At 47.8% G+C, this 26,580-nt stretch overlaps 1 pseudogene; it reads right to left on the bottom strand.

The window, feature by feature from the left end:
* LOC107277249 (deoxymugineic acid synthase 1-B-like) lies at positions 1 to 24,499 on the bottom strand (annotated as a pseudogene).
* Positions 24,500 to 26,580: the final 2,081 nt, after the last annotated feature.

The following is a 26,580-nucleotide window of genomic DNA, read 5'->3' as shown; positions in this document are numbered from 1 at the left end:
TCAAGAACAATTAAGGTTTTTAGTTGTCACCAGTGATCTCACCATCCCCTTGACTCCGGATTCATGGACGAAAAAATCAAGGCATCCCCTTGACTCCGGGAGGGTGCTTATCTTGTGGTGGTCAACATCAGTGAGCTCCCAATCAAAGATACCTAGATTCTCTCGCAACCTCCTCTCATTGAAGCTCTTCACGATTATGCAGTCACCTTGCTCATACACTCATACACCCATCTTAGGCATACCTGCACTACAATTGCAAAATGTTTCATATATATACATGTTAGAATTCATTTCAAAATTACCTACACACACATAGTTTCACTTTTTCATACATATAGGAAGTGATAAACTCCTAGCCTCTACATCGACCAAGGTTGTACAAAGCCAAAAAAAGCATGACAAAAAAAGGCATGGTGTTCACTATAATAGATATATTGGCATTATCATTTTGTCAAATACAAATATAACAACAATTTCTATTTGCCATGGGTCTTTTTCTTCTTATGATATCTAAATTTAATCAGTTCATCCAAAGCTTATCTTGTTGTAGCTGATCCAAAACTGAGATGACATAGTATAGTATTGTGTTTACCTGGGCAACTGTTTTGCCCCTTTCTAAAGCAATCTGTTTAAGTGGGCAGTCCATGACATTGCTACACCATGAAGTGCCATTTGCACCTAATGGAGAGTAGGCGCACATTTGGATTCCTTTCCCTTTGCAGAACTCCCTCAACTTATTTTGCCGGCAATAAGGATGCACCTCAACCTGTAACCGTTCGCTGATCACAATAAGTGATTGTATTAAGTATTAATTAATTATTTCTTCTGAGAAAAAAGTCTTGACAAGGATAACATGTAGGTCAGTATTTATAATTTTAACTAGTTAACGATATATATATATATATATATATATATATATGTATGTATGTATGTATGTATATATATGCAGTGTCACATAAATGGTGCCATTGAATTGGAGATGTTTAAAATATTAAATTCTGTACAAGGTAATGTTATGGAGTGAATGAAGTTGATTAAAAAATGAAATTCAATCTTGGAGACCATATCAAAGAGCTAATATGCCTTACTTTTCTCAATCAAAAGATTAATATGTACATATGTGTGGAACAAAAATTGATACTGCTGGTGAGCCCACTTTTGTTTTAGGAAAAATAAAAATGAAGAGGGGCAGTGATGCCGTTTTCTATATTTTTTTCTCTCCTAGTTAACTCGATATATTATTTTAATAGGAGAAGTGTCCATTAGCAAATAACCAAAGTTTTAGAGTATCTTTTAGCATAGCCACATTTTTACGGTATCTCTTGGCAAATACCATAAATTTTGGATGTTTAGTAGCAAATTTTGCCAAGATTATATTGTTTTGTACAAATTACCTGATTTGCTGTAGGAGGGATGATTGCAAATGATAGTAAGGGTATCAAGCTTCTTGCAGGTGAAGTTGGGTAATTTGGAACCATGCCATTATAATTTTACAAAGTTTGAGATATGCCATCGGTATCTCAATGACATGTAGGACCCACATGAGTCAATGACATGTGGGTCAGGATGGTATATCTCAAATTTTACAAAATTATAATGGCATGGTTCCAATTTTCCCTAGAATAATAAATGGGCTAGGCCCGATTTATTCTATTAAATCTCAAAGGCCCATAATAAATGTTAAGGATAATAATACCACCTTGGGAATTAAATGAGGAGTATCTCAACTTAAATAGGGAGTTATTGGAGGCTCCCTATTGACTGGTTGAGGTGAGGATCGGAAAGCCACACGCGCGCGCGCGAGCCGGGCGGGCGTGGGGGCGAGGCGTGCGGTGCGCCTACGCCTGTCTCTATCCTTTTTGCAATGGACCATCCCGAGATTGCCTCCGTAATGAGATTGCCTTCGTAACGGGCAGGCGAGTCAATTCCAATTGATCGCGTCGTTACTGCGGCAAAGGGCGGATATCGCTCCTACGCTACAAGGAAAGATCTAATCCGATCAGATGCGGCTACTCACTTTCCATCTGTTGTTCTTCCTCCTCCTCCTCGTGCACGCCTGAGCTGCTACTGTTCTGCTTCCCCGCTTCTGATCGCTTGTGCGCACGAGAAATCGGAACAAGCAGGGCCTCCGGAACCATACCTTCGCCTGAGATCTGCACCGGGTAGGCAGGTGATCAGGTTTTTGGGGAGTGCTTCTGCACGATTGCTCCTCTTCATCGTCGTCATCTGCTACCATGTCTGGTGCCGCCGTCGCCGCTGTTGCTGCTGCCACACCTGGAGATGGAGGCGCGCCTGTCGACGGGGGATACCCATAGACCGGATATAGAGGGTATTGGGGTACGCTGGTACGAGGATCTACGTAGTACGATATCAAGCAAACAGGAAACAGGGATTATACTGGTTCAGGCCCCTTGGTAGTTAATAGCCCTAATCCAATTGATATGGGATTATATGATGGAAACCACAGATTACAAAAGGAATAGTAAAGCTCGATGATACCGACAGGATCGTAGTCGAGTTGATCCGACTAGATCTCCCGGCGACCTGGCTTTGATAAGCTCCGGCTTCGTAGGCTGTGGTAGATGTGTTGGCTCTAAGATTTAATGCCTTAGGTCCTCCCGGGGGGTCCCTTTTATACCGTAGGTCAACTGGTCTCCATGTAGGACTCAGAGACATCGGACCCGACATGATATAATGACGGCCGATTTCTATCCAAGTAGGACTCTTTCCATCTATAGACTCCATGATAGACTTCCTTAACTTATGCTGAGAACGTCCGTATATGCGCAAACATACCATATCGATACGTGACGTATATCGAAGGGTAGAGGGTATACCTTACCCGTAACCCTGACAATAGTGTCGTAGGCTCTCCAGACCTTCCATTATATTTGAGAGATGAAGTGAATAATTCAAGTCATCAAACAAGCATAATGAAACATCCGATGCCTCGAGAGAGGAATATTGGAGACATTGCTGGGCCCTTAGCCTGCCAGTCAACTTCAGCCTGAGATGTGCCCGTCAAACCACTCGAAGGCGGCGACCAGATGTGTTACACATTCAAGAGACTTGACAAAAATGGCTAAAGATCTACAACCTCTCAAATATTCCTAACTCATACTCATGTGAATCTAGTTCCCAGGATGTGCACTAGATCCACACTTTCATCTTAAGCATGATTATACATAGCAAACACAACTAAGATGAAAGAAACTTAAGACTTACAACAACTTAATAATTACATAGGCCGACCGGCCAAATAGACTTATTAGAGAACAGTGGAAGCTTGACTACCCAATCACAAGCACACCGACTAGGGGTTTACCCCATTAAGTTCTCATCCTAGAAGAAACAATCGGAACTCGCATCACTCAAGGACTAAGACTAAACCTGCAAACAAAAGGTTATATCAACAGCAAGAGTCAATACATTAAACAAGTTAATGTACTAGCAAACTGTAGCGCCCGTTCCGTCGTGGCGCCTAGCGGGAAAACTATCTCTTAAAAACTCTATTTGCGAAATCTGTTCTTTGCTTGTTGTCTAGTGTCCGTGCCATCTCAGATCTGAAATCCCCGATCTATCGTCGAGTTCAATCCCGAATCCAAATCCTTCCCAAATCAATTCCTCCGCAAAAGTCTATTTTGCCTCCCCCGGGTTCGATGGGCCGAATCTCTCTCGGCCCATCTCCCCCTCCCTCCCCGGCGCTCTCTCTCTCTCTCTCCCTCCCCCCTCTGCTCTACCCGCGCGCCGCGCGTGCGTGCGCGAGAGCCGCGCCGAGCGCCCCTCCCTCGCTCTGCCCGCGCGTGCGCGAGAGCCGCATGGTCGCCGCCCGTGCCGCGCCTGCGCCGTCTGCGCCGCCCGGCCCCGCTGCCCTACCGCGCAGCCGCTCGGCCCCGCGAACCAGCGCGCGTGCCCGAGCTGCGCCGCTCAAACCGCCGCGCCTCCCGTTGTAACCCGCGCGCGCGTGCCGTGGTGGCCGACCGCCTGGTCGCCGCCGCCGTCAGCCTCTGCCGCGCTTGCCCGTGCCTGCCGCCCGTGTCGTCGCCCCGCTCCAAACCGCCCCGCCGTCATCGCCGTCGTCATCGCCCGGCCCCCGCCACTCCACGCGCTAGCCTCCAAGGGACGGAGGCAGAGCTCCTCCTACCTCTGCCGCGTCGCCCCCGCTCCCTCCTCCTTTTCCCAAAGAGGCAAGGGACAAGCCCTCTTTTCTCTCCCTCTTTTCCCCTTTTTCCTCCCGCCGGCGTCATCCTCCTCCCCCCTCCCTGTCGCCGCTTTGGCCACGACTGCCGAGCGCTAGCCCTCTCCTTTGACCGCCCTAAGTCGGTTCCCAAACCGACATTGCTGCTCCTATAAACCCAAGCTTCCCCCTTTCCTTTCCTCTCCCATTCGCCTCCACGCCATTGCCGCCGCCTCCCGTGCTCTGTTCGCCGTCGCTGTTCGTCGTTGCACGTGTCGGAGGAGCCGGCACGAGCAAGGACGCGGAAGGGGACTCCGGGCGCGCCCTCTCCTTCCTCTTCCCTGCCCCGAGGCCGGAGAGATTACTCCCGCGCCGTCGGCCTCTCGTCACTGCGCCCGCCCGCACGGTAGTGCCTCCCTCCATTCTTCCTCCTCGCTCCATCTCCTCCCCTTAGACTCGGGTAGTAGCTCGAGTAGCCTCCCCGTAGCTAGCCGGCGCCGCCCCGACCGTTGCCGCCGCTCGCCGTGTGCTCGCCGCTGTCGCCGCCCAAGCTCGGAAGCGCCGCTCGTCGCCGGCCTCGCTCGGCGCAGCTCCGCCCAATCCAACGCTAGCATCGGATTCCCGTAGCCGCGTAGATGCCCTCGCCGTCGGGAATTGGCCCCTCGTGACCTCATCGCCGTTTCCCCCTTCCCTCGCCGCCGGTTGCCGCCGCCGCAATCCGCCGCCGACGCACTCCCTCCGGCGAATCCGAGCCATTGGCTGGTCTCCCCCGGTCCTGTGCGACCACCCGGTGTGCTCGCTTTCGCCTGTATCGCCGTGGTTCGCTCCGCCGCTCGCCGCTGTCGTCCGCCGTCCGTTCCGGCTGGCGTCGTCGTCTACCTCCCGCCGGCCCGCGTGGCAGCCACGTAGGCGCCACGTCGGCGCCAACTCGGCCAAGACCGGGTCGAGCCGACCACGGTCAGCCCCTCCCTGTGCGCGCGTTCCACCGCGAGCCGTGAGGCTGCGCGTGGGCCCGCTGCATCCGTGTCCACCTCGAACCGCGCGCGTGCACCGCGTCCCTCCCCCGCCCGCGCGCGTGCGCCGCGTGCTCGCTCCGCACGGTGAACCGTGTCACCGACAAGCGGGTCCCACCCGGGACCACGCGAGGTGAGCCCGGTCCACCGGCTCTCTCTCTCCTCCCTCCCGCGCGCGCGTTGGGCCGCCTTGGGCCGGCCGGCCCATTAAGCTCGGCCGAACCGCCCTTTCTCTCGGGCCGCGCCCTAGCCGCCCGAGGGAAGTCTAATTTCCCTCCCTCTTTTATTTTATTTTCTTTTCTTTTTCAAAAAGGATTTAATTAAATCCTTTTCCTTTAGACCAAAAATCCAATAATCGTAGAAATTCAATATCTCCCCAACCGTAAATCCGTTTGACTCCGTTCAACTTCCAAAATTCCTCAAATCTCGAGATCTATCTAATGGCACACTTAGAGGTCATTAATAGGGCTTTATTTTTGCCGTTTGTTGAGTTGTCCCGTTCTGCGTGTACTTTCGGAGCCCGAAGACCCGCAGTGCGAGGAGTTCGAGGATCAAGCTCCAGATCTCGAGCAAGGCAAGCCACCTTTGAACATCTTGAGCCTATATTTGAATTTAATTATGTTGCTTGAAAAATATTATGCATTGATAGGATCGCACTTAATCTGTTTGTCCCGTCTGCAAGGCAGATTGGCGAACCTACCTAGTTTGTTGCATTTGATCCTTCCTTTGTTAATTGTTATCCCATGTTCCCTTGTAACCACCCAGTTGCGCCTCGGAAATCGTGCACTCTGCACGAGTATCGACGGCCGCCTTCAAACTTAAAATCTGAAAAACATCTTGGGTAAAACTTGGGTCTTACAAAAAACTTGGAAAACCCGACACCTGGGTCGGTGCTTGCGAACTAAATGAATTTCCAAAACCGCGGACCGGGGAACATACCGGGTGTACGGTTTCCCGCTCTTGCACTTAAGGACCGTTTTCCTTGGAATTTCATCCGAACATAAGACAAGTACGACCACATGGGTGGAATGGGACACCCCTGGCTGAGTAACTAGCTTATCAGGGGAGCCTTGATGCCGAGAGACATGTGGATTCGCCGGGGTGGTGTCGGGGAGGACCCCTGGGCTTCCTGGCACAGTATGGTCTGGGACCTAACCTGTTGTTGGTCTGGGACCCCTCTCGTCGGCATATGGTAAACCTGTGTCGGCCTTGGAAATGTCTTGTCATGAAAGCTTGGAGGTCTCCCGATGTGGCTGATCCCCACGGGCTGGGTGATCCGGGTTAGTAATGTCGTGCGGGTAAAGTGTACCCCCTCTACAGAGGTTAACAAACTGTTCGAACAGCCGTGCCCACGGTCATGGGCGGATGTGAGGTGATTCCTAGCGTAGTTTTGTTTGACTACTGCCTTGTGAAATTGCTGTTGTGAAAAGGGGATCGTTGTTTGGAAAATCTGCAGCTGATGGGATCAGCTAGGCCCGGGTGGCCGTTTGAAAGATGTTGGCCCGGGTGGCCGTTTGAAAATTGTTGGCCGGGTGCCAATCTTGATCAATTTTAAAGACTGATACATTGCACATACTCCGACCGGACGAGACGCACTGTCTCATCTGTGTCGTTTGAGAAGCACTCACTTAGTTGTTTCCAGAAAAGAGTTCAAATAAAAATCAATTGCAAAAACAACAGCCCTTTCTTTGAAGCCTGCATTAAACACTTATTTCCCATGGCTTGCTGAGTACTCCCGTACTCACCCTTGCTCTATATAAATAATCCCCCCCCCAGTTGCTGAAGAAGATGAAGCGGATCCTGCAGATGAGGAGTTCTTCCAGGAGCAAGCCGGCTACGATGAGTTTTAGGGTTTCGGCCTAGTTCCCAAGTCGCGCCTGTGTTGTTTGATCCAAGTCCTAGCTTCCGCTTCCCTTTTGTAATGCAGTTGTGAGCTCGGGATCTGTCCGCAGCCCAACATGACTGTACCTCTACTCTATAATAAAGAGACCTCTATTGCTGTGATAATTTGTCTTCCTGTGATACCAGTACTGTTTCCTGGGACTGGTATCGATTAACAGGTTAATTTGGAGCGTCACGGGCTAGATCCGGTCGGTACTAGTTCAGGGCGTGACACAAGCACAAGTCAATTCTACCATACTATATGTAAGGCATATATTCAAAGGAAGGCAATATGTAGTTCATTTTCAGCATAAAGCAAGTTTTGTTTCGCAATTCTTTTGTAAAGGAGTTGATGCTTCAATTAACAAATCAAATTTTAAGTTTCAATATTAAATTCATCATAATTCCATCATAATCAATCTCTTGTTGTCATCCTTTGACAACAAGTCATAATATATCACCTCACACACACAACTCAACACATCTATCAATTTCAAACCAATGTCACATGATCACATTTTTAAAACATAGTCTATACTCATGACACATCACCAAAGCGCTCATGACCGTGAGCACGGCTAATCGATTAGTTTAAAGAACTCTGCAGAGTTTGTACAGCTTTATCCACATGATATGAACTCTCTAGTTTGTTTTGAGTTTGCAAGACTCCACCACACTCTTCATTTTGAATTACACTACTTAGAGCCTAGCCTTGCACCAGCACGATACGTGTTCCTCCATCCTAGGCATACTTGAAATATACCTAGAACCGTTAAGTGGTGGGCCCACGCCTTAAACTTAATGCCGTGGTGGCGGACACGACGGGAACCCACCGCACAATACCGTTGTATTGGAAACGCTTAGTCACCTAAACTACCACGTCAGGGTAAATAGGAAGCTCCTCTGAATTATACGAACTCATACACACCGACCTACCAGAATGCAAGGCTAGTCCTAAATAGATTACTCAGCTTAGGCCATCTCATACTAGCACATGTGGATGTACGAATAACTTTAAATGGGTGACACAAGTTCGGTCCTTATGGACTTGGGCAAACACTCCCCCTATCGGTATGCAACTAACACCATATGCACACCACTTGCCGCCCAAGTATAAAATCACATTTTACACATTTTAGTTCGCAAATACCCATCATATTTATTTTATTCCAGCAAAGGTTCATGTATCAAAATCATATTTTAATTATAGATGGAATGAGCATTTGCATAGTTGTAAGCATGGCTAAGCAAGTAGTTGCAAATAGAGCATATATAAACCCATTTGAGCACAAAGAGTGTACTCTAACCATTTCTAGGGGTTCAAACAGCAAGAGGATCAATTATTCAAGGTGGGGTATGCAGCAAATAGGTCATAACTACCTTAACCCAATTTCAAATACCGATATAGTCTAAGTTCACATGCAACTTTGCAAACAAATATTTTCATTCCTCAAATCATGGGATTCAATGTGTTCAAAGGATGGGAGGAGAAAACTTGCCTTGATCAGAGAAATGTTAGCACCTAATCCACTCCTTCACCGATTATGCAATTATCTAGATAAAGGACACGTTATGCAATTAAACACCGAAATAGCTAAAAAATCTAAAATGCTCTAAAATGCATGATTTATGCACAGTGATTAGGTACTGATCTAAAATGAATTTTAGGTGAAATAATTTTTATTTTATCTTATTCCATTAGGGAGTTATGAATTTTAGAAGTTTTATCGATTTATAGTAGTATAGTCTTAGGTAGTGTTATGAAATACTTTTGTAAAGTGATTTTTACTAGATTAGACTTCACAGGGGTGTAGAGATGTGTTTTATAAGACTAACTCATTTGGTTTCACAATTTTTGGAGTTACAATGATTTTCTTATAGATTTTACAAGTTACAACGTGTTTTAGGCATATAGTGTTTTATATGTGCATGACTCTCAAGTTGTAGGTTCAGAACATGCTACTTCCTGTTTAAGTTGAATAAAAGGAATAATTTGGTTAACTAAAACATTTTTAGTTCACATGTTTATGGTCTTTACTACTATGGTTCATATTTTATAAACTAGAGATGCTATAAACTAAACTAGCAATATATTATATTAACCTAGAAATTGTTATATGAGCTAAGTTCTTCTAAGTTTTAGTGGATGGGGATGGAACTATGGCCTCTCTGGTCTAACAAGTTTTATTTTGGTTTATTCATAGCTAGAATGCATTTTTTTAACTACCTTACACATATATTTTGCTTAACCATTACTAGGTGATTAACTCCTAGGTTATCTATTTAAAGATTAGAGCTATAATATGTTCAAAAGGTGCAATATTTTATTTTACTATGTTGAAGCTCACTATTTGCTGGTTCTATGGAAATTTGGTTCATTTCATTTGGACTAAAGATGAATTTTCTACAAATTTTACAAAGTAAAGGTTGCTCTATCTTGGTTATTACTTACATAAATATTTAAAGGCTTTTATTACATAGTAGGTGTATAATTTTATTTCATGGAAGTATACGTTTTGTTGATTCTACAGAACTTGGGTTTACTCAAAAAGGATCTAAGATGAATTATGAATTTTATGTGAATTTCTAAAGTTCAGCTTACCTAAAACTAGTCATTTTAAAGATAATAGTTTCAGAGGCATTTGATCTAAAGTATGTATACAATTTCATTTTACTTTATAGGAAAACATAAGTTGGTGGATCTATAGAAACTGAGTTTGCTATAAAATGAGTTGAGATGAATTTTATATGCATTTTATAAATTTGTGTATGGTTTATGTATGATTTATCTTAGACCAATTTTAGAGACAAAGTTTGTACAGTGAATGTCTAGTTTTATGCAATAACTCTAAAGTTCTTGATTTGGTGAGTTCACAGAAATTTGATTTACTCTAAAATGAGTTGTTTTCAATTTTTTATGGATTTTATAAGTTTACATGTTTTCCTGTTGAAAATATAAAGCTTTTAGTATTATCTTTTTACATTTTCAGATTTTAAACTCATGGGGTCCACCTGTCAGTATCAGGCCAATATGCAAAAAGGCCCCTAGGATTTTCAGGAAATCAACCCGCAGTCCTAGGTCCATATGTCATTGATTGGGAACATTACGTAATGAACCTTATAGTTATTTAAATTCTCAAACTGAAGTCCCTGACTCCTTTTTCACACGCACAGAGGCAGAGCAGCCATGGCTGAGCTCGATCCCGGGTTCACCGGCGGCGATTGGTGGCTCGGTTGGAGTTGGGGTTAAAAGATAAAATGAAGAGCATGTTCTTGCGATTCCATTCCTCTAGTTTTCTTGGTCAGAGGACATCGGAGTAGCGCCGATGGCGAGTGTGAGCGGCGGTGGTTCTTGGGGTGAAAGCTCATGTGTGCATGGAAATCGATTCCGAACGATGCATGCATGTGGTCTTCTAGCCTTCAGGATGCTCACCGTGGGTCGAGCTAGGGTTTTCGAGGTCTTGGCGGCAGCGGTGACTTGTGGAACGGCTCGGCGACGGTGCTCCTCCTCGGGTGAACGACGACGGCTCGAACGGGACGATGAGCTGCTACAAGCAAGCATGCACGAGGTTTGTGAGGTCAAGGAGATGGTGTATGCGCGAGGAATCGAACAATGGCTCACCGAGGCAGCGGTAATCGACGATGACGGCGGAGGCGATTCTAGATCGGCGCCGGTGAAGAAAAGATGCGTTCTCCGAGTCCTTCAAATCTCCGGCTGGGGTTCTTGAGGCGTATTGAAGAGGAGATTGAGGCGATGACGATGGCACAACGGCTTGCTCCGAGGTGGTCAAGAATGGCCGGACGACGACGATGGTTGAAGCGGCGGCGCTCCGGTGCGTGCTCCAGGGCGTCGTCGGCGTGGTCGCGTTCCGGTGGCTGTGATGCACAAAATGGGACGTGGTCAAAAGAGAAATGGTTCGGCATTGTGTGGAGAGAAGGGAACGCGAAAAACCTGGAGATGAACTTTACCCAATCAGCGATGGCGATGGTCGTCGTTTCCACGGCCGGCGGCAAGGTTTGGGGCGATGGAGAGGCAGAGAACCTCCTCCCTCGGTTTCTTCGGCTCTGAGTGGTGAATGGAGAATGGCAACGCGTCTGGGAGGAGTAGAGAGTGAGAAAAGGGAAACCGAGATCGACGACACGTTGCGGCCACGCGTCGGCTCGCTCAATCTCTCCCTCTCTCGGCTGGAGCAGTGGAGGAAGTGATGGACAGAGTCAAGGCAAGCTTAAGAGGCTGTCAGGTGGGTCCAGGTCGTGGCAAACTAGGCTAGGGTGAGAGGGTTGGGTAAGATTCTGGGTAAACTTGATTTTTAGATCATTTTTCGGAATTATTTTCTCCTCTAACTTTGTAGCTTCATAACTTAATGTGTGGACCAAATTATCTAGTGTTGAATTTACTGGAGGTAAATGATTACACCTAGATTCCATTTTCTTTGGTTGCACTCAAAAATAATGGGTAGATTAATCACAGAAATTAAACAAAGATGGGCTGTTAGAAAGCTAGATTGAATTTTTAGGAGGCCTAAACAGAGGAGGAAAATTCTAGAAAAATTATATTTAGGCATGATAAATAATCTAGTATTTGAATAAATTATTTTCCATCTTCACTTATGAGCAGTTAAATGTACTTTTGGATGAAGTATGACTTTAGCCGATTAAAATTTAATTTGATTCCTTTTAGTTTTCTGCTTTGACTGATTAATTTGTGGTATTAAACTTAGTTATTAACTTGTACCAATATTATAGTGAATTGCTTGTGCTAAACATTATCTATCTAATTTTTTTCCATGATTTTAACTTGCACATAATATTTTAGAGAATTAGGATTACTTTACTTTGTATATGTGTTCCCACTTCATAATTGCACCTAATATTGTTACAGGGATTACATTAAACTTCTTTTGGGCTGAGAAGATGATATTTGAGTTTAATATTAAGTCCACATGTTATCACCCAAGATTAACTTTTGTTTAGTAATTTTAACCCTTTTAGTTTATGCTCATGAGACATATTATGAAAAGCAAGACCAAAATCCAAATGCACAAGAGACTCGAGCCTAGGCATGCATTATGCACATGTATGCTCATATACTTGGTGACATTTCTAGTCTAATGTTGGGAATGAAAAGGTTTTATTTTGTTCTCAAATTTTAATCATGCAATGATTTAAGTTGGTCATCACCTAAATTAAAACGGAAATTTTTGACTCTAAAAATTGGAGAAGTTAACCTCTAACTATTTTGACAAGAAATTTTAAGTCCTGAAATTTTGGGTATGTTACAAGTAGCCCCCGACTTCTCTCTCCTTTCCTTGGAATTCGCACCGGCGGAGGTGCGTCTATTTAAGGGAGTTTTGGGGATCCCATTTGAGGTCTGCCTGTTGAAAAAACTCTCCAGCTTCCAAGCGTCCCTCGTCTTCTTCGCTCCCGCAAAAAACCCTAGCCAACTCGTCTCGGTCCTTTCTCCGGCGATCTTCGGTGGCCATGGATCTCGACAAGTCTACCTCCACCAGTGCGTCACTGAAGAAACTGCAAGAGGATGGCGCCCTTCCCGGTCGCGGGACCGCGGAGAGGGAAGTAGGAGGTACTGAACCCCAGCCTGTCCTGGGTCGCATGGTTGCGGTTGAGGACTTTATTCTCTGTGGTTTTCTTCCTCCGCCTTCTGAATTTCTCCTTTTGGTCTTGAATTTCTATGGTCTTTCCTTGCTCCATTTGAACCCCAATTCCATCGCCTTCCTGAGTATTTTTACGCATCTTTGTGAGGCCTACATTGGGGTGGAGCCGTTTCTTGACCTCTTCCGCTTTTACTATGAGTTACGCTGGATGGAATCCAAAAAGGTGTCCGGGTGTGTTGGTTTCCGACTTCAGGATGGCCTGAAGTCGCGATACATCCCCTTTCAGTGCCTCACATCTCGCAGCAAATAGCGGGGGAGGTGGTTCTATCTTCAGATAGAGGATTCGGATCCTGTCTTCGTTGTACCTAAGGAACAGCCAGACAAGATTTCATCTTGGACCACCAAACCCGCCTTGACCCCGTCCCTCCAATCTTTCATCGATATCATTGACGACCTCCGAGAACGGGGGTTGTCGGGGTATGAAGTTGCTGCCGACTTCATTGGTAGGCGGATCCAGCCGCTTCAGGCTCGAGCCCATCCTGCCTTTGATTATTCTGGGCCAGAGGACGCGACCCGGGTTTCTCCTCAGGGTATTTCCTTTTTAGTTAAATTGACTCCCTTATGTTCATGTTTTTCCCGTCTTATCGGATTCTGTTCTCAATCTACAGGCTTGAATAGCGCAACCGTGGAGCGCCGCGTCCGCCAACTGATAATCAGCGGCCCGACAACGGCGAGCAACGTCCCCGTCCTCCTTTGCGAGAAAGGGGTAGCCGAGCGCGACGCTGCCATCAATATAAGTGTACTTAGCTGTCCTTTTGCATCTTTCTTCCGGGATCACATTATGACTTCATGAAACGTTGGCTCTCCCTCTGACTGATATCATCGGGTCGCTCGTGGACCATCAGGTGGCGGCGTCGCTGAAAGAGAAGGTCGCCAAGGAGGGGTCTGACGCTGCTGTTGCCACTACCACGACGAGTGGCGGCGACGTTCCGAAAAAGGGGAGGAAATTCTCCTCTATAGTCGGACATCGTCGGAAGATACCCACTCCCTCAGTAAGTTCACCCGTTATTTGATCACGTAGTCGGAAAACTTCCACCTCACATCATATCGATTGTACTCCAGGCCTCGGACGCGTCTCCCCCGCCTCCGCGACGACAGCGGCTTGTGACGCTCAGCGAGAAGTAAGTGAATAAATTTGAGGTTTCGTGATTTCGTCAAACTCTGTCTCAATCGCAGCCTTTCGCAGGGCGGCGCGGGCGAAGGCGGCGTAAGATGGGTCTGGAGGGACCTCCAGCGCATCTCCTGCCGTGGCCTCGACGGATGTCGTGGTCGTGCCCAGGAGCCATGAGGCGACACCTAGCGGCCCAGCCAGCGATCTCGTGGCTGGTCGTGGTTCGCCGGATGCCGTCCTCACCTGGGAGGAGCTCTAGGTTGAGATGGGGCGCCTCCTCGAGGCTGGTGGTCACGGTGTTAGCCACGAGATCGCGGAGGCGAGGGCGGCGGCTGCGTCGTCGGCGAATGAGCGCGCCAATCGGCTGGCGCGTGATCTAGCGGAGGTTCGCGAGGACCTCCAGAAGATGAGGGAACTGGTGGCCGGCAATGAGCGACAACAGCAGGGGCTCGAGCACCGCATTTCGGAGCTTGAGAACAACTTGTCGGAAATCCGTGGCTCGTTGTGGGTCACATATACTGGTCTGCACCAGCTCGCCGGGGAGTGCGGTATCAAGTCTACCATCCCGGCGAATCCCGATGAGTTCTCGCTGATGTCTTCTCTTGCGGAGCTGGTGACGGCGATGGAGGAGATCCCCTCCAAGTATCCAGCCAGGATCGGAGAGGAGACGTCTAACGGGATCTACACCGGGGCGTGCCACGTCCTTGCGTGTGTGAGGCTGGCGCACCCTGAACTCGATCTGCGGAAGATCTTGGATCAGGGGGCAGTTAGCGACGCGCGTAAGGATGTGATGGAGGAGGTCGGCGATCTGGGGAGTCCGTCCTCCCGCTTTTTGAAGAGTAGGGTCTTAGCTCTCTTGTACTCTTTAGTCATGCCTTGTAAAACTTTTATTGGTTCCAACCGCCCTAGTGTGTGCGGTCATTGCCTTAGCTTTGTTTGGCATTTTGATCTCGAGTACTTTGTTGTCCTTTGTAGAGATGTTGATGTCGAGGATGTCCTGCGGCGCGGGCAACCTGAGTTGCTAGTGGTCGTTCCGTTACTTGCGTCCGAACCATATGTGCCGGAAGGCGATGTAGATCGAAGTTCGCCTGTGGAAACGAGCATGGCGGCGACTCCCTTAGGTTGGTTGTCTTTGTTACCATTTCCTTTGCCCTTCCGTCTGGATCGACTTGATTTGTTGTGTTCTCGGGAGAGAAGAGCAGCTTGACTTAGTCGTTTCCATGCTGAGCAGATCTCGAGAGTGCGCTTGTTGACCAGGACCGTCCCATCCAGTATTGGAGGACGAAGTTTGAGGTTGCGGAACTCGAGAGGACTATGCTGGAGGTGAGAAAGGATCAGGCCGTAGAGACACTTCGGGGTCGTGAGCTGTGGTTCAACTCGTATCTAAAGAGTTGCTGCACATCCATGTCGAGAGTCTGTAGAGAGCATCGAGTACCCCGTGGGGATCCCGAGGAATCGGCGGCCGGATACATCTCGTGGCTAAATGGGGCCTGCGCCCAGCTCGAAGGCATCGGTCAACGTATCGACGAGGCCTTGAAGCAGGAGTGTCGTCGCTCAAGCCGATATGCCGGGGGGCACGTGCTGGCCTGTATACGAGATCATCGTCCGCAGCTGCACCTCGAGTTCCTCCGCGAAGGGTTTTCTCGTTCTCGGAGAACTCCTACGGAGATAGATGGCCTGGCGAAGTCGATGGCGCCGCTGGCGGAGAAGGTTTTCCAGTCGATGGACTGGCGTTGGCCTTCCTGGTAGTCTCCATGTCCTGTGACAAATGTCTTTGGAAGAAGTGTAATATAGTTTTGGATTTTGATGGAATTGTAAGAAATACTTGTGGAATAGAAAAGAAATCTATCTAACTAAGCTTTCTTACTCTGGACGTTGTGTGTATGAGTGTCTTCTCACTTCGCAACTTTGATCAGTCGTTTGAGTTATACACTCTCCCTAGCCCCCAGCCTTGTCATCGGAGAATTCTTCTCGGAAGATAAGGTTCTTGGACCTTTGACCTGCCTCGGTTGAACAAGCACTGATCGTAGCCTCCAGCCATGAAGTTGGAAAGTTTATTTCCGATTACACGGCTTGGTTAATACGCACGGCGAGAACTCTTACACGACTAGATCTTACATGGTCTTTCGTCTCTACAGGATATAACAAGGCCTTATCGGCTCTGGTCGTCCCCAGCCGAAGTTCCCTTAGGTTCCTCGGAGGCCTTGTCAAGACGACGTAAAGGGACATGAGGATAGGTTTCAACGCTAGGTGTCATCTAGGTAAGGGATTATCGGGAAGGAACACTTTGATTGTCGTCTGTACCTGAAAAATAGGCTTTATTGAGGCTGTAAGATGTCTTACAAGTATGGATACTATTGACTTATACATAGAATTTACGTAATTGATCAATGTTCCAGGAATTTGCCAACTCGCGGCCATCGCCGTCTGCGATTTTGAATGCGCCTGGCCACAGAACTTGTGTGATCGTGTACGGTCCTTCCCATTTGCGTGAGAGCTTGTTGCGCCCTGCTTGGCTTTGAACCCGTCGGAGGACGTAGTCGCTGATCGAAAGCGTGCGTGCTCGGATGCGCTTCTCGTGGTAACAGCGAAGGGCTTGTTGGTAGCTGGCTGCTCGAACGACAACTCGTTTGCGATGTTTCTCGAGTAGATTCACATCGTCGTATCACTGCTCCTCCTGATCCTCATTGGAGTACTTCTGTATTCATGTACTTTGATGTCGTAGCTCGGTGGGGAGCATGCCCTCTGAGCCGTACACGAGGAAGAAGGGTGTCTCCTTGTTGGACGTTGTCGGTGTGGTACGCACGGCCCATAGTACTGATGGAAGTTCCTCGACCCACTTCTTGTCATGTGACATGAGCCTGTCGTAGACGCGGGTCTTGATTCCTTGTAGTACTATGCCGTTTGCCCTCTCGACTTGTCCATTGCTCTGAGGGTGAGAAACCGAGGCGAAGCAGATCTTTACTCCCAACCTGATGCAGCAATCCTGGAAATCGACACTGATGAACTGGGAGCCGTTGTCTGTTATGATACGATGGGGCAATCCGAATCTGCAGAATATCCCTTTGATGAATTTGATGGTGTTGTCGGCCTTGATTTCTCCTGTGGGTGTCGCTTCAATTCACTTGGTGAATTTGTCGATCGCTACGAATAGGAACCTGTAGCCGCCTTGTCCTCGTGGGAATGGCCCGAGTATATCTATCCCCCAGCACGAGAACAGCCAAGTGAGAGGGATAGTCTGGAGTGCTTGCGCTGGCAGCTTTGTGTGTTTACTGTGGAATTGACAAGCTTCACACCACTGAACCATGTCGCAGGCATCTTTGAGGGCGGTTGGCTAGAAAAACCCTTGTCGGAAAGCTTTTCCGACTAATGTCCGACCGGCGGCATGTGACCCACAGATCCCTTCACGTATGTCGAGGAGGAGGTGTCTGCCGTCGTCGGACGAGACGCATTTTAGGAGTACCCCATTTGGTGCCTTCTTGTATAGATCGTTGCCGATCATACAGTAGACTTTTGCTTTACGGGATATTTTCTCGGCTTCTGCGTCGTCCTCGGGCAACTCTTCGCTGCTTATGAATTTAATGAGTGGGGTGCGCCAGTCGTCCGTGGTCTCGATATCGGCAACGGCGCGCTCTGCCTCTGTAGCCCCCGAGGTGGTGTCGGGGGCGACCGGGCTATCTTCGCCGCTTGCCTCTTTCACTGATGGCCTCGTCAGGACGTCCAGAAAGGTGCCAGGTTCAAGTGGTTCTCGTCTGGACGCACATCATGCTAGATCATCCGGTTCGATGTTGTCTTTACGGTACACATGTCGGACCTCGATCCCATCGAACCTTTTTTCTAGCTTCATGACTTCTGTGAGATACTTGGATAACTCGGGGTTAGAGCACTTGTAATCTTTATGCACCTGGTTCGTGACTAGTTTGGAATCCCCTTTCACGATTAGTCGCTTGACTCTGAGTGCAGCTGCAGCTCTTATCCCGGCGAGTAGTCCTTCGTATTCGGCTGTGTTATTGGTTGCCCTGAAGTTGAGGTGAATTGCATGCTTGAATTGATCTCCCGAAGGTGATGTCAAGATGAATCCTGTCCCTGCTCCCTGGCTGTTGAGTGCGCCGTCGTACGCCATTGTCCATGTTTCATTGTCGATTTGGTTGTCTGACCTATTATCAGGCATGGTCCAATCGACTACGAAATCGGCGAGTACCTGTGACTTGATGATTGTTCGTGGCATGAAGTAGATATCAAATTGGCTTAGCTCGACTACCCATTTCGCAACGCGGCCGACAACGTCTTTGTTTCTCACAACTTCACCGAGAGGGAAGGAGGAGACAACTGTAACCCTGTGGGCTTGAAAGTAGTGGCGTAGCTTTCTTGATGTCATGATTACTGCGTAGAGCAGTTTTGGATCTGTGGATATCTTGTCTTTGCGTCGTGGAGAGCTTCGCTGACATAGTAGACTAGTCGTTGCACCTTCTCTCTCTCGACAACAATGACAGTACTAACAGAATATGGCGTGGCGGCAATATAGAGAAATAATTCTTCATTAGGTTGGGGGGCAACAAGTACAGGTGGATTGGATAGGTAGCGCTTGAATGCAATGAATGCCTCTTCGGCCTCCTGTGTCCATACAAATTTGTCTTGCTTTTTCAGCAGAGCGAAGAAAGGTTGTCCTCGCTCTCCCATCCTAGCGACGAACCTGCTTAGTGCTGCCATGCATCCGGTTAGCTTCTGTACTTCCTTGAGTCTTGTAGGCGACTTCATGTTCTCGATTGCCTTGATCTTCTCGGGATTTGCTTCTATTCCTCTGCCAGAGACGAGGAAGCCAAGTAGCTTGCCCGATGGTACTCCGAACGTGCACTTCTCTGGATTGAGCATGAGGCGATATCGTCGGAGGTTGTCGAACGTTTCCCGCAGATCGTCAATCAAGGAGTCGCTTGCCTTGGTCTTGACAACAATGTCATCGACGTAGGCCTCGACATTGTTTCTGAGCTAGTCACTAAGTGCACCTTAGACCGTGCGCTGGAAAGTGTTTCCTGCGGTTATTAGTCCGAACGGCATCTTAACATAGCAGAATACCCCGAACGGCGTGATGAATGCTGTCTTCTCCTCATCCTCTTTTGCCATGCTTATTTGGTGGTAACCGGAGTAAGCGTCGAGGAAACTCAACAACTCGCAACCGGCTATTGAGTCCACCAGTTGGTCTATTCGAGGAAGAGGAAAGTGATCCTTGGGACACGCCTTGTTGAGGTCGGTGAAATCGACACACATTCTCCACTTCCCGTTGGCCTTCCGTACCATGACTGGGTTGGCTAGCCACTCTGGATGGAGTACCTCTCTGATGAAACCGGCTTTGAGAAGCTTGTCGAGCTCTTCTCGTATGGCTTGTTTTCGATCTGGTGAAAATCTCCGCAGTTTTTATATTACTGGCTTGGCATCGGGTCGCACCATGAGTTTGTGCTCAATCACCTCCCTGGGTACCCCAGGCATGTCGGACGGCTGCCAAGCGAACACGTCAGCATTGTCGCGGGAGAAGGTGATGAGCGCGAGTTCCTATTTCTCGCCTAGTGAAGCCCCGATCTTGATGGTCTTGTCGGGGTTGGCACTGGATAGTGGAACGATCTTGATTGCGCCGTCTGGTTTCGGCGTCTTGTTTGTCTTGCTCACTTTCTTGGGTGGCTCTGCTGTGGCAGGCGGGCTGGGCGTGTGCTCGACCATGTCGAGGCTCCGCTTGTCGCATTGTACTGCCAGCTTAGCGTTCCCTTGAATAGTGATTGTTCCCTTCGGTCCTGGCATCTTGAGCACTTGATACGCATAGTGAGATGCGGCCATGAGCTTCACGAGTGCAGTTCTCCCAATGATGGCATTGTATGCTGTATCGAATGCAGCGACATCAAAGGTGATCTGTTCCGTTCGGAAGTTGTTTGCTTGGCTGAAAGTCACAGGCAACGTAATTTTGCCCAATGGTTTGGACGATGACTGAGGAGTGATTCCATGGAAGGGTTGATCGGTGGGTGTCAACTCGCTTCGTGGGATCCCCATCGCGTCCAAGGTGCTGGCGAAGAGAAGGTTGATTGAGCTGCCGCCGTCGATCAGTACTCGGGCGACCTTGATATTACGAATAGTGGGTTCGACCATGATCGGATATTGCCCTGGGATGATAGCAGTCTTGGGGTGGTCCTCTTCTGAGAATTCTATCTACTGCTCGGACCACTTCATCTTGGGCGCGGCCCCCTGCCACGTCGAACAGACTTCACGTTCCACTTTCTTGTATTCTCGCTTTGAGGAGTATGCCGTGGAACCTCCGAAGATGTGTGAGACATGGAGATCGTAATCTGGGTATGCTAAGTCTGATTCCTGAGTAGGCGCCTTAGCGTCCTTCTCAACCACGCGTACTCGCTTGCCTTTTTCCGATGCCATGTGTTTGGCGAGCGACTTTTTGAAGACGAGGCAATCTTCTAGAGAATGTCTGTCCGTCTTGTGTATAGGGCACCATGCTTTCTTCGTGTCGCTGCCTTGTGGGTCTGGGCGCTTGGCAGGGTCCGCGTATTCTGTTGCGAGAACTTCTGATTGAGCTTTCCTTTTCCCACTCTTGCGATTTTTCTTTTTGCTTGACTCAGGTGCGTCCTTGGCTGGTTTCTTCTCTCCTTCGGTCTTTGGTTTGTCGTTCTTGCATCTCAGTGCGTCATCCGCATGAGCGCATCGGTCGACAATTTCGAATAATCTCCGAGTAGTCATGATGCGCCTCGTTACCAACTCCTGAGTAGTATAGCGATCTCTGACACCGGATTTGAAAGCGCGAATTACAGAAGCATCGGTGATCTCGGGGATTGTGTTTCTGCACTCGTTAAAGCGCCGAACATAATCCCTCAAGGATTCGCCCGGGTTCTGTGTCAACGCATGTGGGTCATCTTCGATCGCGTGGCGCTTGTAAGTTCCTTGGAAGTTGGCTACGAACTGCTGCCACAAGTCTGCCCACGAAGAGATCGAGTTGGGGGGAAGATGCATCAGCCATGAACGTGCAAAGCCTTTAAATGCGGTTGGCAAGTAATTCACTAACGCGTTGTCGTCCGCTCCGGCAGCGCAGAGTACCGTGGAGTAAACCTAAAGGAACTCTTCTGGGTCGGTGCTCCCATCGTATTTCTCTATTGCTCCAGGTCAGAATCTTTCGGGCCATCGGACATCCCGAAGTGAACAACCGAAAGCTCTACACCCAACGCTGGGGGCGGTGGGTTGTTGGCGATCATGCGTCCTTCGTGGATGTCTATCCGATGATGAAGATGACGAGGATGATGACGATGACGATGGGTCGTCTAGTTCCGGCGTACGATTACGGGGACGTCGGCCGGGTTCTCGAGAATCCTGTCGTCGTCTCCCGCTGTTATCTCGGTGCCGATCTCCATCATCACCGTCATTATTGCGACGTCCTCGACCAGTATCGCCCAGTACCCGCCGTTCGCGATCGTTGTGATCGTGGCGGTTGTGGCGGTTATCATGGTCTCGGTCTTCGCTTGAATGACCTCCTCGATCTTCGTTATCGTGACGCCGTGAAGAGATATGACGCCGGGAACGGTTCTCGTTGTCTCGTGTGCGTCGTGCCTCTCGGCGGCCATTCAGGTGATCGCGGAGATCGCCGGTGCCGCGAGGTGGAGGGGTTGCTCGATGAGGTGATTCCGCCGTTCAGGGTCTTCACCATTTGCATCGCAAGTTGGTGGCTGTTTCGGGTGCGCTGCAGCAGCGGCCTCTTCGAACGCGTTGCTGAGGTTGGTCACTAATTGCGTTGACGGCTCTGATGTGTTGGGCCGGAGTAGTCACTTGATTCTCCGCTTCCGCATTGGTGCGTGCTGACGTGCCGACATCGTCGATAGCCAATACCTCACGAGGCGTACTCGTTGTCGATGATCCATAGTCTTCGAGTAGGTGCAAGACTGATGGTTCATGGGGATCGATGTCGATTACCCCAACAAATCGATCTGAAATCGGCGTCGCTCCTTGTTCCTTGTCCTCATCCCTGATGGGGATGCGTGACTGCTGGACCTTAGGAGGTGGCGTCTTCATGGCGCTGAGAAAGACCTTGCAGCTCGAGAGGTCGTGATTCTTTGTCTTGTGAATAGGACAATAGACATCACGAGTTGGAGAGGTACACTGAATTCCACGCTCTTCGCAGGCACGAATTTCAGCATGGACGTTGAGAAAGACCCAGCAGGCTTGCAGGGTGTGTTTCCTGGTTTTGTGGATAGGACACCAGGACCTTGTCACCTCGGAAGTAATCCTCGTCGGCTCGTGATTCCTGTCGGAAAGACAAGGCTTGGCCGCACTAGGATCCTTCTCGGGTTTGGATGTCGTTAACGTTCCGATCTCCGCTTCGGTGGGAGGATCCTTCGACATGGAGTTGAAAACATGAAAAGAAAAAAAAATAAAAAAACATGGATCTTCGTTAACTTTTTATGATTCTTTTTTTTCATTAAAACATGTTTTAATCCTTCGACATGGCTGAGATCGGCATTGTGGTGTAAACCGGAAAGACGTTTCGCCGACTTGAGTCCACACCAGTGTTGTTGAAGTTGGAACTCCTTGGTTGAGGTTGGTGTTGACGCTGTTGTCGACGAATCTGGATGTCAAAGTAGTAGAACCTTGAGCACCAAGTCCCCCTACCTGGCGCGCCACTATCGACGGGGGATACCCGTAGACCGGATATAGAGGGTATTGGGGTACGCTGGTACGAGGATGTACGTAGTACGACATCAAGCAAACAGGAAACAGGGATTATACTGGTTCAGGCCCCTTGGTAGGTAATAGCCCTAATCCAGTTGATATGGGATTATATGATGGAAACCACATATTACAAAGGGAATAGTAAAGCTCGACGATACCGACAGGATCGTAGTCGAGTTGATCCGACTAGATCTCCCGGCGACTTGGCTTCGATAAGCTCTGGCTTCGTAGGCTGTGGTAGATGTGTTGGCTCTAAGATTTAATGCCTTAGGTCCTCCCAGGGGGTCCCTTTTATACCGTAGGTCAACTGGTCTCCATGTCGGACTCAGAGACATCGGACCCGACACGATATAATGACGGCCGATTTCTATCCGAGTAGGACTCTTTCCATCTGTAGACTCCATGATGGACTTCCTTAACCTATGCTGAGAACGTCCGTATACGCGCAAACATACTATATCGATACGTGACGTATATCGAAGGGTAGAGGGTATACCTTACCCGTAACCCTGATAGCGCCGGGAGCCGGAGCCGCTGTGAACGACAATATCAACGGAGGCAGTTTGCCTCACAATCCAGCGGAGAGACATTCACAGGGTATAACCTTCGCATACTGTTAATTCAATTTTTGATACTTCTGTTAGTCGTAATTCTATTGCGTTCGTTGTATGGTCATGATGCTTATTATATCTTAAGCATGCTTCTGGTTATGTTAGATTTTATCACTAGATCACCCCACTTTGTTCATGCCATGATTATTGTCTTAATATTTTAGATTAAAATATGTCAATATATGACTATATTTCCAACAACTGACACCGATGGCTTTGGTAAGACCTAGCATCTGGCACTCCTCCATCTCCCTCCATACTCGCTCCATGTCCATCACCGCAAGGTCCTCCTTAGCGAACACAGCCGATGGTGGGCCTTCTGGAACTCCAAGGCTCACCGGAAAGTGAACCAGGTACAAGTCGATGTACTCCACTTGCAAATTCCTACATACATGAACCATTGCTCAAACCAACTACGAAAATGCCTGCCTTTATCAATTGTCAAACATATATATGAACATACTCCCTCCTTCCCTAAATGTTTAACGCTGTTGACTTTTTTAAACATGTTTGACCGTTCGTCTTATTCAAAAACTTTTGTGAAATGTGTAAAACTATATGTATATATAAAAGTATATTTAACAATAAATCAAATGATAGGAAAATAATTGTGACATCCCCGCCCAGAGCTTAATAGGATTAATAGAATACTACAACTTCTTTTTCGGAAGCCGATCTCAGAAGAACTCTAAGGTTAAGCGTGCTTGGCCTGGAGCAATTTCGGGATGAGTGACCGACCGGGAAATTCTTAGCGGGTGCACGAGTGAGGACAAAGTGTGCAGAAAAGATTTGTGTTGGTCTGCGAGGGCTTTCTATGACCTATAAAAGCTGCCAGATATAAGCGGGACGTTACAATAATTAATAATTACTTGAATTATTTGAATAAGACGAACGATCTAATATTTTTTAAAAAAAGTTAAGGGCGCTAAATATTTGGGGATGGAGGGAGTATATAGCGAGCTCTAACTATTGGTGCATGCTAACCGGAGTGTCCTACGGAGTGCCGGCACCACACGACCGGGGTGTGCATCGCTGATCCATAATTTGGATGTGATGTAGAGTTCATCTCGCGATGAAACCAAAGCCAACGCGCACCGCTTCTGTCGTGGCCTCACCAAGGGCAGCCTCTGTGCCGTAATTGGCCGCCGTGTCGAAGTGACGGTAGCCGACTTTAATGGTGCATAGGACGGCCTCGGTCACGGCGACCGGATCGGCTATATGCCTAGCGGGAACGTTGCCGTGCCCATGCCTACCCACGGCATCGGCTTGCCGGAGCTTAGCGCCACCTCCGGCATCCGTTTTCCCTCTGCACCGTCCGCAGCCATGGGGGGATCGAAGGGGCAATTGTGGGAGATACAGGATTGATGAAGTATATATTGTGTGTCCATACTACTAACTATATATATATATATATATATATATATATATATATATATATATATATATATATATATATATATATATATATATATATATATATATATATATATATATGTATGTCTAAATACGTGTTGTCGCCGCAGCCTCTAATTAATGCATGGAGAGCTATAATGCTATATATATTATAGTATGAATGTTTGCCCATACGTGTCGGGAGTGGCTGCAAGTTGGAAGAGCCAAACGTGTCTATGTCAGCAATCAAGCGTATGACAGCATCCACACACACTGTTATTGTATTTTTGGAAAATAAGAAAATTTGTTTTCTTAATTACACTAGTTTATCTACAACAACTGTACAGTTAACACAATGTGGGTGTGACACCCTGCATAGTTTTCTTACTGTTTGGTGTTTGCGCTAATGGAGAACATGTCAACAGTCAACTGTGCCACCTATCGGCATCGGTTAAGAAAAACTCACACTAATAATAGAGGGAGGGTTTCCTGTCCACCCACCTGACCCGCACTGACAGTAACCCTAAACCCACTCTCTACCACACCGTCTGCTCAACTCCTCTCCCTCTCATCTACCTTTTTCACTTCTTTGGTGAGCAGCACCCACCTCTCCTGCCCTTATGTGGTGCATCAGCCAATGGAACCAGTCACCTCGAACCAGCCCAATGCGGTGGAGCAAGCGGTGTGAGGGTTATTTCCACGGTGACGGCGGCAGATCCACGGTGAGCGGCAGTGGTAAAACTACGGTAGATCCACCTGAGCTTGACAGTTACAAGCTAAGTCATTCTATCCTGCTCCTCTCTTTAGGGTTCAATTTTTTAATTTAGTTAGTTGCATCGGGGGTATCGATATGGTCACAATTTCCAAAATTTCGGTTATTTTAATCCGAAATAATTTGAAGTTTTAAACAAAATTTGATCAAATTCAAATATTTTTGTGGAATTCACGAATATTGCAAAAATCCAAAAATTCCAGGTGAAATAATTTTGTATGGGATCCAATAGACCCAAAATTTTGTAAATTTCAGTCCAAACTTTTGTTCCCTGCCTCTCTCTCAGCTTTCACCACACTCTTTCTTTTTCTCTCCCTCTCTCTCCCATGCAGAGCGGATCTGAAACGCAGCTAGCAGCTGTTATTCTTTTGGGGTGACTACGAATCGGGCACCCGACGTTATTTCTCAAGATGTATTCAAAAAATGTTTCAATATTGAAAATGGTAAAACACAATCAATCAAATCATACAATGAAAAATTTTGGTACAATATATAAAACAACACATCCAAGTGCATCGAAAAAAATGAAACACCATGGAAAACCCCACAACAACATTTCAATTTAACTAATGAAACATCCAAGTACATGAACTGAAACATCAAATATTCAAATAAAAAAAAAAAACTAGATCAACCCCTCCCTCTGCTCCGGTGGTTTGCCACCACATCGATGTCGGGGTGCCGCCATGGGTGAGGAGGTGGCACCGGCGTGCACCTATGGAGATGACGCTGTGGCCGAAGAAATGCTCAAGAATCTCTACCACCTGCTCCTGTGGCCACTCTGCAACACCATCGCCCGATGCCACGCCGAGCAGGGCCACATCCGTGTGGCTGCCGCTGTGCTAAGCTTGGCCACGTCCTTGCCACCACCACTACCATGGCTTTGCTCTTTTGCCAACCCATGAGCGATAAGCTCTTCGTGAATGCTAGCCCGTTGCCTCACAAATAGAGAAGAGAAAAGGCGTGGAGAGAAGAAGGGAGAGAGAGAGAGAAAGGGATGATGGAATGGATAAGAAACTATGCCTCACATCCGACAGTGATGAAGGGGTATGTATATTTCTATGTGTCAGTTGTAAGAACCGGAGCTAATGCCTGCTTATAAACGGCACTGAAGACGTTTCCTGTGGTAGTGACGTAGTGTTTCACTATTTCGGCTGGTAACATTGGCAATTTATTTTTGACCGGAAAATAGTGGGGAAATCCCCCACGGTAATTTTCATTAAATAAAGGAACTGTAAAAAA

The sequence above is a fragment of the Oryza sativa genome, chromosome 10 (assembly GCF_034140825.1).
Source record: "Oryza sativa Japonica Group chromosome 10, ASM3414082v1".
Taxonomy (NCBI): Eukaryota; Viridiplantae; Streptophyta; class Magnoliopsida; order Poales; family Poaceae; genus Oryza; species Oryza sativa.
Note: the sequence above shows the minus strand (reverse complement) of the source record. Positions and strands in the feature narration are given on the sequence as shown.